This window comes from Schistocerca piceifrons, chromosome 5 (genome assembly GCF_021461385.2).
Source record: "Schistocerca piceifrons isolate TAMUIC-IGC-003096 chromosome 5, iqSchPice1.1, whole genome shotgun sequence".
In the NCBI taxonomy this organism is placed as follows: domain Eukaryota; kingdom Metazoa; phylum Arthropoda; class Insecta; order Orthoptera; family Acrididae; genus Schistocerca; species Schistocerca piceifrons.
Window position 1 is genome coordinate 96571032 of NC_060142.1, and position 13480 is coordinate 96584511.

Below are 13480 nucleotides of genomic sequence, written 5' to 3' on the forward strand. Positions count from 1 at the left end.
GAAGATACTGTGGCTAATGTTGAGGCAGGTATCCGTCGGCTGCTACAGCAGTCCGCTGCTGATGTAAGAATGGAAACAGCTAGAATCTTGAGCACGTGTAAGCCACCTAATAGTGATCTGTCACAGGCAGAAAGGAAGGCACTGTGAGACATCAGCGCAGATGAAATCATATTTTTTCTGCAGATAAAGGCAACGCTACTGTCGTAATTAAGAGTAAAAGTTATCATGAAAGAATCATGGACATTTTGGATCCCAACAATTACAAACAACTTTCGAAGGACCGACATCGTGGATTTTAAGAATGTCGCATCAATTGGTGAAAGTCTTCCCTCTCTTCAGTCGACAAGAAGCAACTATTTATATCAGAAGCTTACTCGACCAGACTCTCTTGGTTACCCAAGGTACATAAACCGCTTGTACCTTTGGAGACGTAGTCAGCGCAATAGGTCTCCCACACATGAATTAGCTGGACACCTTGCGTCGCTGCTGAAACCTCAGGGGTGTTAAAAATTCGTTTAACTTCATCGATATTATGAAGGAAATTAGTGTGGGCCCTAATGATATCCTGGTCAGTTTTGATGTGGTGTCGTCGTTTACCATGATTCCGGTGAACGAAGCGATCACGTGCATAGCGGACATTGTTCGTAGTGATATTTTGGCATTATTCAGAAATTGCCCTACAACAACTTATTTTCAATATGATGACGTTTTTTATGAACAGATATGGGAAGTCATCTTAGTTCAGCTCTGGCTAACTTTTTCACGCAGAACTTTGAAAAACGGGCGCTTCAAACAGCTAGAGTAAGACCAGCCAGATGGTATCGTTATGTAGATGATGCATTTTTTATATGTACCCATGGGGAAGAGGATCTAGATACCTTTCTATTACATCTGACCAGTTGGACTGCAAAGAGGGAGATCGGTGTTATAATCTCCCTTGTGCCCCAATTGTTTTCCCATAAAATTATGAACTTGCCGTCCGGTCATTAACGTATCAGTTGCTCACTTAGATGGTGAGACTGAGCACGTTAGAACGACCATAAAGAAAGATGGGTATTCCAACAGAGGGATAGATCGTACACTACGCCCGAGACTGACAACCAGAACGGACGAGGACCGACTCCAACCTAAGGAGAAAGTGTTCTTGCCGTTCATCAGTAAGGTCACTGATCGCATTGGAAAATTTTTAAGGAAATACTATGTGGAAACTGTCATCAGACCCGAATGCTGAAGATCCGCAAAAGACAAACGACATCCTCTAGCCACACCAGTTGTCTTTAAAATTCCGTGCAGTTGTGGAAAGGTCTATATAGGCACAACAAAAAGTAGCGTCAACACCCGTCTGGGTGAACATAAAAGGAACTGCCGCCGCGAATATATTGATAAATCGTCTGTAGCGGAACATGTGTTTCAGGAAGGTGGTCATGAAAGAAAGTTTAGTGAGACGACCGTAACAGCAAAGACGTCGCCTTATTATGCGCGAATGTACAGAGGGGCCATTGAGATTGCCGAACACTGCAATAATTTTAATGGGAAAGATGAAGGCATTAAGCTGGATAAGATACGGATGTCGAAAGTTGGCAGTATCAGAGATCATAGCACAGACGACGTCAAGTGATTGACAGCGGCGCCCTGTGGATGGATTATATATACGGCGCTCACTCGCGCTCTCGTTGCAGTTCGCCGATTGTCCTCAGAGGATGTCTTCCGCAGGCGAAGGTGAAACGTCAGGGGAGAGTATGGACCACGGCATGTCAGCCCAGAAATGTTAAGTGATGACTCTGGGATAGTGTTCACCGAAAGCCGACGCACACTGATCGGTACCTGCAGGCAAAGAGTTGTCATCCACCATACCAACGCCGTGGCATCCTTAGGATCCCGGTACGCAGAGCATATGCGATTTCCGACGCGGACAGGTTAACTTAAGAACTTGCGCATTTGTTGGCAGTGTGAAAACAATTCGTATTGTATTCGTCGTATTATGGAGTTTTTTTGGAGCATCACCGGAGGTGCATTAAGAGGAGCATAGATCGGTGGCCTTTTTTCCTTAACATCGGAAGAACTTAAAGCGTTTTAACATAGTTTGTTCCGTCGACCTTCCAATATTAGGGCACTACGCGGCTCCGTGGAAGATATGGAACTTAGAAAGCCTGGTATATACAAAATACCATGTGGATGTGGAACGGCTTACATCGGCTGTTCGATACACACGTTTCATGACATTACAGGTGCATGGAACATCGCCGTCATACGACGCTAGAACAGCCGGTAAAACCGGCGGTAGCAGAACATTGTTCAAACGAGGGACACGGTATGAAATTTGACGAAACTGGCGACCCCCAAGGGGTCGCCAGCTGCAGCTCTTTGTAAAACTAACTGCCTCTCAGGAGGCTGCTTCACTGCGACACCTGACAGGCCTTTCTTCTACAACATTTTCAAGCGAGACTACATAAAAACAACTGTCCAACAACAACATTTACTTAGCGATCACTTCACAGTTCATATGCATGGAAGTTATTAAAAAGTTGACGTTTCCCTGTTTTAATTATATGTCCACGTACAATACAAATCACACGCAGTAAAAGAATACGCTGGAAGAAAATTTACTTTTTATGTTTGCTTTCATCTTCTGCAGTAAAAACGAGAGTATAGAGAAACTGGTAGAAGTAAGAGCCAAATATGGAGCAAAAAAATGGTTCAAATGGCTCTGAGCACTATAGGACTTAACAACGAAGGTAATCAGTCCCCTAGAACGCGGAAGTACTTAAAACTAACTAAGGACATCACACACATCCATGCCCGAGGCAGGATTCGAACCTGCGACCGTAGCGGTCGCGCGGTTCCAGACTGACGCGCCTAGAACCGCTCGGCCACATCGGCCGGCAACGTGGAGCAAACCTCTGGGAATGAACAATGCATATACTAAGTGATAATGGTAAGTATGTCAGTGTGATAACCTTAATTCACGTTGAATCCATATGAGTTCAGGCCTATACAGCCAAACAATTAATGCGCAGCACGCTTCAGACTAGAGAAAGCTGGAGTGCAGCGAGCTAACTGCAACATGCACAACATGTACAGTGACCTATTTCAGTTGCATAGCAAACTGTAATATTTGTTAAGAAATTATCTGCAAAATTACTTTAATTACCACAAGAATGAACCCTGTACCTACTTGGTGGTAATGAGACTGAAGCTTGGTATATAGTTGTCTCTGCTCATTCATGGGTGTCTCCCTTCTAATGTACATTCTGTGCTTGTTCTTGGTAGAAACGTGAGGCAGTGTAGCAGGGCAGATATTCCCAGTTGCTCATCTGTTTACAGTGCCCGCTTGCTCGCAGAGCATGATTTTCTGACCATTTCCTGACAAATTTGGCACAGTTGTTGCCTGTCACCTGGACTACCGATCGCGTTGTGGTATCTGGCAGTCACAGCTGAAAGCGTAATTGCGCAAAGATCTTCACTAACGTATGGGCACACTACTTTGCTGCACCTTCTCGAAACCGAAATTACTAAAATAACGAAAGGTTCATTAGAAGATCAAAGATGTCCAAATGTTCTTAAATAACCGTCTGCGAGCGGTAGTAATGCATGAAAGCAAACAGGCTGTTGGACGAAACAACACAACTCCCTGGTTTTTTTTTTTTTTTTTTTTTTTTTTCAGCAACGTTCAAATGCGTGTGAACACTCATGATTAAGGAAAGACCCTTAACCTCCGGCGCGAGAGGCCGTGTAATCCGCGAGGTGGTGCCTCAAACCGTGTGGTCACTCCGCGCGGTCCTAATTTTCTTCAACGTTTCTGACTGGGACTACGGTAGTAATCACATTATGCTACAGATCCAGAAAATTTTAATTTTCTCACTTCATACCACACCAAGTTAGGTGAGGGGATAAAATGGATCATGAACTTCTAAGAAGAAAATATTTTTGTCCCACTATGTAGTGCGCGACAGATTAACTTCTTTTGTATAATGTAGAAATTGTTATCACCTCATCTTACTGTTCTTGGAATCAATAGCGTTGGAGAGTTCCACTGGTTGACACCCTGATGACTAATGACGAGTTTCCACCTGCTCCTTCGAATCTGTGAATAGAGTTTCACGTTGACTACGCGACGAACGTGCAAGTAGTACGTCTTCAAGTATTTCTAGGATGATATGACCAGAAGAAAATGAAACAGTAATACTGGGGACATTAGGAAAATACCAAGCAACAGCATGGGGCTACTTATTTCTTAAACGTTACAGCTTGTCGAAGTCATCTCTATAGTGTACTGTAGTGGTTCCTTTCATTCACGAACACTTCAGTGCCAGCTGGACAGAAAGAAGTGATGGTGAGAAAGTGGCTGTGAGAGTATGATAATAGCAATGTGACCTGAAGCTAGAGTAATAGTGATGGTCAGTAAGAAACCGTGGCAGTAAAAGGGAGGGAGATATATATATATATATATATGGCGAACTGACACTGTGTCTGCTCTCAACATATATCGCGCTGTTAAGATTGTTCCGAGTCTTTCCATTCCATTGTTAATTGATTCTTTCATATTTATCGTTATGCTGCGTACGATTCTGTTGAGATTCCCCTCTGGCGGAGTGTCCAACCTTCGAGTCGTTGCTTCCTGTTAGCCTCGTGTAAGAGAATAAGATCTTTGGGGGGGGGGGGGGGTGGGGGGGTGGGGGGGGGGGGTGGCCGGTTGGTTGCCTAGCAGTGTCGAGTCGGTCGGCCGGTCGGTCGCCTTTTTAAAATTGGGAGAGAGAATGTTTTTTTTTTTTGGGTTTAAGGGCGCTCAACTACTGAGGTCATTAGCGCCCAGTCACTGTTGTTAGAGCACATGGAATCTAGTAAAACTCAAGGGGATGGGGGGGACACCAGAAGGACCTGACAAAGATGCAGAGAAAATAAGTAAAAAGGCTAGATGTCTTTGGACAAGCCAGTCAAAGTTATAAAACGCAGAATACGACCAGCTGCTCGAGCGGCGTCAGCTAAAACATCTGGTAAAGTAGATGGCAGGGACAGGACAACACGAAATTGACTAAAACGGGGACATGACAATAAAACATGGCGCACTGTTAAAGCCTGACCACAAGGGCACTGCGGGGCTGGGTCACCGGAGAGCAGGTAGCGGTGGCTAAACCGGCAATGCCCAATCCCCAACCTGGTCAGAAGGACCTCCTCTCGCCGAGATGGTCGGGAGAAGGTTGTCCAAGCAGTTGGGAGTGGTTTTACTGCCCGGAGCTTGTTTCCTGGGAAGGATGACCAAGCATCCCACCACAACGACACAAGCCTCTTACATACATCCCCACGAACGTCGGATGACCGGACACAATGGGAGGCTAGCCGAGGCAGGAGGACTGCAGCCTTGGCTGCAGCATCCGCAGCCTCATTCCCAGGCACTCCTACATGTCCGGGAACCCAAAGAAAGCTGACAGGAGAACCATTATCAGCGAAAGAATGGAGGGACTGCTGTATCCGTTGAATCAAGGGATGGACCGGATAGGGAGCTCCAAGGCTCTGAAGAGCACTGAATGAGTCAGAGCAGAGTACATACGATGAATGGCGGTGGCGACGGGCATACTGAACGGCCTGATGGAGAGCAGAAAGCTCGTCCGTAAAGCTGGAACATTGGTCGAGGAGCCGGTATTTAAAGGTGGCGGCCCCGACGACAAAGGCACAGCCGACACCATCGTCGGTTTTGGAGCCATCGGTGTAAATCAAGGTGTGACCGGCAAGCCGAGCACAAAGTTCGACAAACCGTGAGCAATACACTGCAGTCGGAGTAGGGGAAAGAGAATGTACCATTAGATTGCGGCGCGGCGTGGCGTGGCGGTGGAGAGTTGGCTGCTGTTCCGAGAAGCCGCGTGGTCTATCCTGGCGGTGCGAGACGTGTGGGACGAGTTCACGGGACAAGGCTGTAGCTCTTGCTGTGAACACCCGGGGGCTACGGCTGTGGTTCTGAGTCACTACTTGGTGGGAGCGGTAACGGATGTCTAAATTTTCCGTCTGGACTAGTAACTCGCCTAACCTGACGAGTGGTATTCCGCCGTGAGAAGACGAGGGCTTCGGTGACAGAGCACGTGGCTGCGTGACTGTGCCCAGCTGGGTACGCTGGCAACGTTTACAAGGTCGGGTGTGAGGAACCTTTGCATCGGAGCTCACCTGCTGTTTCTCTGATAAACTTCAAGTTAAGTTGGTTAAGGTTTCGATGTTAACTTAAGAATTTTAGTTTGTGCAACCAGCGTCTTTTCTACCTTGTGGCCTCCTGCGTTGGGGTTTCCTGTCGCTGTCGCCGGTGTATTTGTAGACAGTGATCTGTCGGTCCACTTGTAGCGTGAGCATCCTTCGGGAGACAATTGTGGCCGTCCTTACACCCGGTCGGTTAATTATTTCTATCCCTGGACATGGTATTAAAGTTGTTAGTTATTGGAAAATGTTAAATGGTTGCATTTTACTCTGTTCTTGGCCACTGTTTGAAAAAGTTAACTTTGCCTTTCATTGGTGATATTTTTTTTAATTACATGGCTTTAAAATTGTTAGTGTAAAAGGTGAATGTATCTTTAATTTCATTGTTTTAATCTACTTGGCATCTTCTTAAAATGCTAGTTCTGCTTCCCTGTTAGTAATTTAATATCTTGTTGTGCCAGAATTTAAAAAAAGTGGTTCTCTCCATGTTCGGTAGCGAAGTTGTATGCAAATTGGTGTTTTCCTTTCATTACTTGGTAAGTTTTATTTGTTGTTAAATGTTTTATCGAAGTCTGTTTTAAGTAAAATGGCTTGGCTATTAACGGTAAGGTTAAGATTTTTAATTTGATTACTAGGAACATTTTGATTTGTTATCCAATGTTTTATTGAAGCAAGTTTTAAGTAAAATGGCTTGGCCGTTAACTATAAAGTTAACTGTTTTGAAAAGGCACTCATGCCCGCTAGCTTTTTTGGATCTGTTCCTCGTTAATTGGTAAAGAAATGACTTAATGGTTGAAATAATCAATAAAGAAATTGTAAATTGCAACTCGACAGTAACCAACTAATTTTGGCCCGTTTCCCAACTGGGGGGTTTTCCTTCATTAGTCGTCTCAGCGGAGGACGCAGCTTTGTCAGAATTCTGCACATATGAGAATAGGATGCTTTTTGAGCTTACGAGTTGTGGTGGACACAGTCTCTGTCTTCGTTTCCCATCGCTAGAGTAAGGGAGAGGGGAGAGTGCCGGAAGGAGAGGGAGGCAGAATGAGCCGGTGTCTGTGAGGGGAGATAGCGTTCATGGGGGAGATACAAGTGCCTACAGCTGAAGCGAAGGAGGAGCCAAATGTATACCAGTCGCCGTGTCCGCTTTTTCTGAGAGGGGGTAAGGGAAGGACTTGTCTGCTTCCCCAGTTCTCCTACAACCAAGTGTTGAAGTTCCCTGGTCCAGGGGAGTATGAAGGCGTAACAGTAAAGAGATTGAGTACAAATATTTACAGTGTTCTGTATTAGAAGAGCGCGAATATGTTCGCATGCTACTATTTCTGGTTAAGTCGGAATGAGACAGCCGCTTTCAAACTTTTGTCAGTGTCTATTAAAGACAAACATACGCACTTTTGTGCTCTGACAGGAGCAGCATTCGACTTGTTTAATATTTCATATGAGCATAGAGGGAACGCATGAATAAACGAATTCGCTGAGGGTAAATACGTAACGAATGAGAAGTGTAATAAAAGCATACAAGAAACACAGATGGAAATCCAGTGACATTAATAACTCAGGCATAATACGTTGACGTCAGTATATGGTCAGTCAAAATACCATTAATCTAACTTCGATGATTGTAGCTAAAGCTGTTACTGTGACTTACAAAACAAGAGTGCTGTCACTGGAGTAGCTGTTACGGTAACTGACACTCAAAGGTTCCGTATGCCTGTGTACACACACCTTTAAGATCTGTGTAACTAACCAACTATCCTGAAGCCCTGTACTTTCACATGTCCGAAATAATGGCTTCGAAGGGCAACAAAAATTTTATTTTCCTTACTTTGCGTAATTATTGACCAAATTTAGGAATTTAAAATGCCATGTATCCTTATATGCAATATATTCTTATAAATGTCAGTGGACTTTTCGAGTGTTACTGTTATGTAGTAACTTAGTGCTTGTCCACGCAGCATAACTGATGGCACATATATACAGAGACTTTATTCATCCAGTATATGGGAATGAGAGCACTTAGTGACTTGAAAAGAACTGAGTTCAACATGTAACTTTTAGCAAAGGACTGACATTATGAACAATTAAGGAACAGATTGACTCATTTGTGGAGCAATCAGAAGTTTGCAGCTGTTTTGTGTGTGGGAGCTCGATTCAGAACCTACTGGTACTTTCGTAAAACCTATATGTTAAGGTACAAAATTTTCCAGATAAATTATACAGACATGTTATTGCACTAGATTAGCATGTTAGTGTTCAAAATATAACAGGTTTGTTGTTCGTAAATAATCTATGTGCACATATGATCTTAATAAGATAAAGGTACATCTTGCAAAGCAGTATGTGGTAACACTATCCGAGTGCTTATATTACGAAGAAAGCAAGTGTTAGTTCACACTCTTACTCAATAAAGCCACTGCTTTAATTCGTAAGGAAACATAATTCAGTTTTACAGCTGGGGTGAAATTTCTGCAATAAAATCTGAACGTAGAATTATATGGGCACCCCACGACAGTGTTTTATATCACTGCGTACCGACATTCAATAACGGAGACTGAAGCGAAGCTTTGGAAGTGCAAGCAATTTATCGCCCCATGCACATAAATTACTCCAAAACTAAGTTTCCAACTCATACATCTCTCCGAATTCGGTTCATTACATGAACATGAGAACACGCTTTTCAGAAATAACGAGCTTCGAAAGCATTCTACTGACAACGTAAGACTTTATAAATTAACATTGTGCAAGGTTTTGTGTGTACTAATAGCAGAAAATGAAATGCGTACAGTATTGGAAGTTCCCAAATTAGATGTAAGGGACACTAAATTACGAATACTTAGTAAGCTACATGAGACATTTGCAAGCAATCTGGTCGCTAATAAATACGGTGCATTTCGAAATTCCTGTTACGTTCGCAAGGGTTGTAGAGCTAGCTCAGTTGATAAGGTTTTGATAGTGAACCAATGTCTGACAATGGATCAAGGAGCGTACAACCTGTAGAAACCTGCAACAGGAACTTTGAAACACCCTGCACGTAACAGACAAGAACGAGAGAAACTTGCTGATTTAGTATTCTGCTTGCGCCAGTGAGGACCTTCAGTGGGTCCGAACAGTTAAGAACAAAAATATCCTCATTACAAAATTTTCCTTACGACCGGATACAACTGCCCAATTGGCTTTCTTGAAAGATTTGAGACATTTTCTCCATACATTGAAACATACAGAACACATCTCTGTACCTCATGTATAAAAATATAATTACAACTCGCTTCTTAATTTCTTGGGTAGCTAGTCCATCGTTTACGAAATTGTTTGACTGCAATACTACAACTAACAAGTACAATTCAGTATGAAAGGTTCAAATTCCAAAACAATTTCAGTGACTTACAATAATGGAGTCGAAAACTAGATTTCACAATGCCTCAAATATGACAATGGACAGCACAGTAATATCAGGAGACATAAGTATTGAAACAATAATTGTGACCACGGCTCGTTAAGCGACATTTTGTCGTAACAATAGCACACCGAACTAGTTGCAGAGTAATGGAATAACGTTAAACAGCTTAGTGTGGTTATTCTGCAACAAAATGCGCCTATATTAAACGTATGTATCGGCACTAGACGAGAGTATACAGAAACTGGTGCAGCGTTTTCGACTATACAAACGGACGGTCTAAGTATGGACAGTGACTTCAGAATTAAATCTCCCAATGAAAGGGCAGAGTACTCTGCCTATAGATTATCGGTAGAATACTTTTTTGTTATATTGTAGCTGCAAAGTAAGCTTAACACTCATCCAGTGCCTTCATTAGAATATGCACATTACATACAAAAAGTTACATTACATAAGTGGTAACTATATTGCCCACCTATTAATCTGAGACATTTTATCACCTGTGCCAAGTGGGCATTCCACAGCTTCTCTGCTGCAGTATTGTACCAGAACAAAGGCAGAGAATAATACTCTAATCACAGATGTTTATGTACGTATTCTTTTGTTAAACCATTTACAGTTAATGGGCAAAGAACCTAAATAGCCAAGCTGTAGGAAAGGTACACAAATAGAATGTGAAATCCATCTGAAGTGAAATTAAATAGTCATTTTATCCCAGTAATGCCACCTGCGCTCATGAGGTGTTTCTCCTCCTCCTGATCATAACTGATGCCATGGCAATCACATCCTGAGAGTGGTAACTGTGGCTGATACTACAGTGAAGACAGGTTGACGGAAGTGATGATGGCAGAGCAATTTATTCCTGGTGACGATAGGTTCCTTTGTAGTCTTCTGTGTAGTCTTTTTTTAAAAAGTTGCTCAGTGTAAAACAGGTACAGACCTTGGAAGGTGGGTCGTAGTTTCCCATACCCCACACTGCACTCCTCTGGTTATCCTGTCTTCCTCGAAAATGTTTGTATACGAATCCAGCTCTATGTTTTCTTAGGTACAATGAGCCATTAAGCTACTGTTGGCCGTTCAACCTTTTATAGAACAAACACACAGCGAAAGCTCCATCGCATCTCGCTAATTGGCCCACGATACATTCGGGAAGCATTTCCTTATCTGAGATGTTTGGCGAAGGCTGGCATATTGCACTGTATTAATTCAAAGCTGTTTGCTTCCACGTCAGAGGAAAGTAGTAGTCCACTGCGTCCAGTTTAATACTCGTTGAAATACCACTACGTGTTGAGACTAATTTAGCATCGTACCTTTGTAACCTCCACGTTATAATGCTGATTGACGTTTTAGGAAAGGTGAAGCAGGTACCTAACCCGGAGACCCAGGCTACTTGGCAGGTAGAGCTTATGATTAGTCGCAGTTTCAACGCTTCTGTGGAAGGATGTTTGTCCACAGGCAGCTGATGTCAATTTCCCAAGTGAAATATAGCAGGTGAAGATGCTTCAGGCATCTAGTAAAGCTGGTTGGATCCATGTCATTTTCCCGTTAACGGAGGTGCAGCACAATATTCTGCAGTGACGATCTTCCTCCCTGTAGTAGTCACCAGAACGCAGTTGAAGACGTTAGGTGTAGACGTCCAGGAGACTGTAGGCAACGGAGGTACCAGTGTACTCCCTCCCAAGACACGTATTTTCAGCAATGATACTCCATAATGTTTCGTTACCTCCGTCTTCTCTTCACACTCGGCATGAACGGAATTTCTTTCCACACCTCACGAATTTCCAACCTGGTGCATAAAGTCACCGGAATTTTGCGCAACAGCGACGCAATTTTTCACTTGCAATCAAAGTCACATCGGTATGGTGCTGAAGCGCTGTCCTCTGCAGGATTGTCCCTGTAGTGATGGCACCGTTTGACATATTCCTCATTACTTTATTTGTTGACGACACTTTCGAGAGCATTAACAATTGCTATATAGCGTGGTTTACATATCCGCGTATTTCAATTTTCTCTGAATCAAACTTCTCAAATTCCAGGTCAAATTTTATTCCCATACCTGAGTTCTGGTGTTCATGTGATCGCCGGAACAGTGCTGTCTACACACTCAGCATGATTTGCTCTGGTCTCACCATCTGTCAACTCTCATACCCGAGACTTATTTTCAGGCTGAGGAGTATGAACAGTCTTACATGAACAGTTTACCAGCCTTTACACGCAACCACAGCGTGCATGACCAGGCATTTTTTTGTGAGTTTACAACCCCAGGAGAGCTCGCTCCACTGCACGTGATGAAGTCCCCTTCTGCCACTGAATGTAGGATTGGAAAAGGAAGAAGAACGACACCCTCGGGCCTCGCAACCTAATACCGTCGGGGCCGAAGAAAGCAAGAGTTGGCCAAGTGAGGCCGACAGACAATAGAAACAGAACTCTGAGGATGAAGAGGAAGCAGTTTCGGCAGTTACAAACGTGCTGGTCTTTTGAGAAATGGTCAAACACATTTGGCATAAAGAGAGGAAACACTACTGCAGTAAGCGTTACACTGTGATTATTACTTCGATTTGCTTGCATGAATTACTGAGATTACTGGCATCATTGTTGTTACTAGTGCATAAAAAAGAAATCCGTTTTTACTTTACATTCATGAAGTAACAGTTGTGTTACAATTAATTTTAAAAACATATAGACACTTTATACGAGACTTACATTCAATGATACAGCGAAAGCAGTCAACATTACCTCCCGCATGTAAATTACATCTTTATCAAAAATTAATACCAAATTTAAACCATTCTATCTGAAATGTCTGAAATACTAAATTGTACACACATTTAATTTGTACCATGAAATAAATAACGCTGTGCATATTTAACACAAAGCTGGGTGATTTTAGAGCTGATATGTATCCATCAGTTGAAAAATTTTACAGTGAAATGGATTATCGTGGTAACTCGAATGAGTTTGGTTAATATCTTAATTTAGCTAAATGGAACTATGTTATCTGCCTGTATTCACAGGTTATAGAAAAGAAAGTACTATTTTCGGCAAGTTCCTCCATGTGTTTCTAAAATACTAACAGAAATTAAAGGTTTCTGTAAATAAACAAAATTTTGATATTAACAATAATATTTACAAGTTGATTGACATTCTTAACTGTAGCTGCATCGTCTTGGCGAACTATGCCTGCATCTACCGTTTAACAAGTTTGATAGACCTTTTATGAATTGGTCCACCGACTCGAAGTATTTCATGAAAGAAAACGTCGACAGTAATTGACTTTTTATTTGTATCACTTATTTACTGTACTACAGGCCGATTTGAATTACAATATCATTACGAAGCATCTATAAAATCAACATGTCAATATACCAACATACAAGATTAATACTGAATTTCTATACAGTCCAAAAGTTGAAAAATTTAACCGTGACAGATCTGATTTCAGTTTCGGTCATTATTTAAAAATATGTGAACACTATGCACCATGTCGCACAAGATACCACATGAATTCTTAATCCACGTATGAAACCACCTACGCATTGCAGTATGCCCTGTAAACAGTTTTAGATATTGATGATTTTCACGGGTTTGCAGCTGGGTTCCATCGTCCTGACGACAACACAATATTTCTGAGGAAGCCTGGCGTATAGAGGATTCCCTGTCACTGCGGAAAGGTCTACATTCGACAGACTGTTCGTACAGTTCAAGATCGATGTGTCGAACATCAACGGCATACACGTCTGCTCCAGCTGGAAAAATCAGCCGTTGCTGAACACTTAATGAAGGGCACAGTATGTCGTATAATGAGACGCAAATTATTGCCTCGGCTTCCAGTTACTGGGATTGCGTATACATCTGTCTGACGATATTATTAATAGAGAAAGGTTTACCTTTAAGTAAGACGTGGAATCC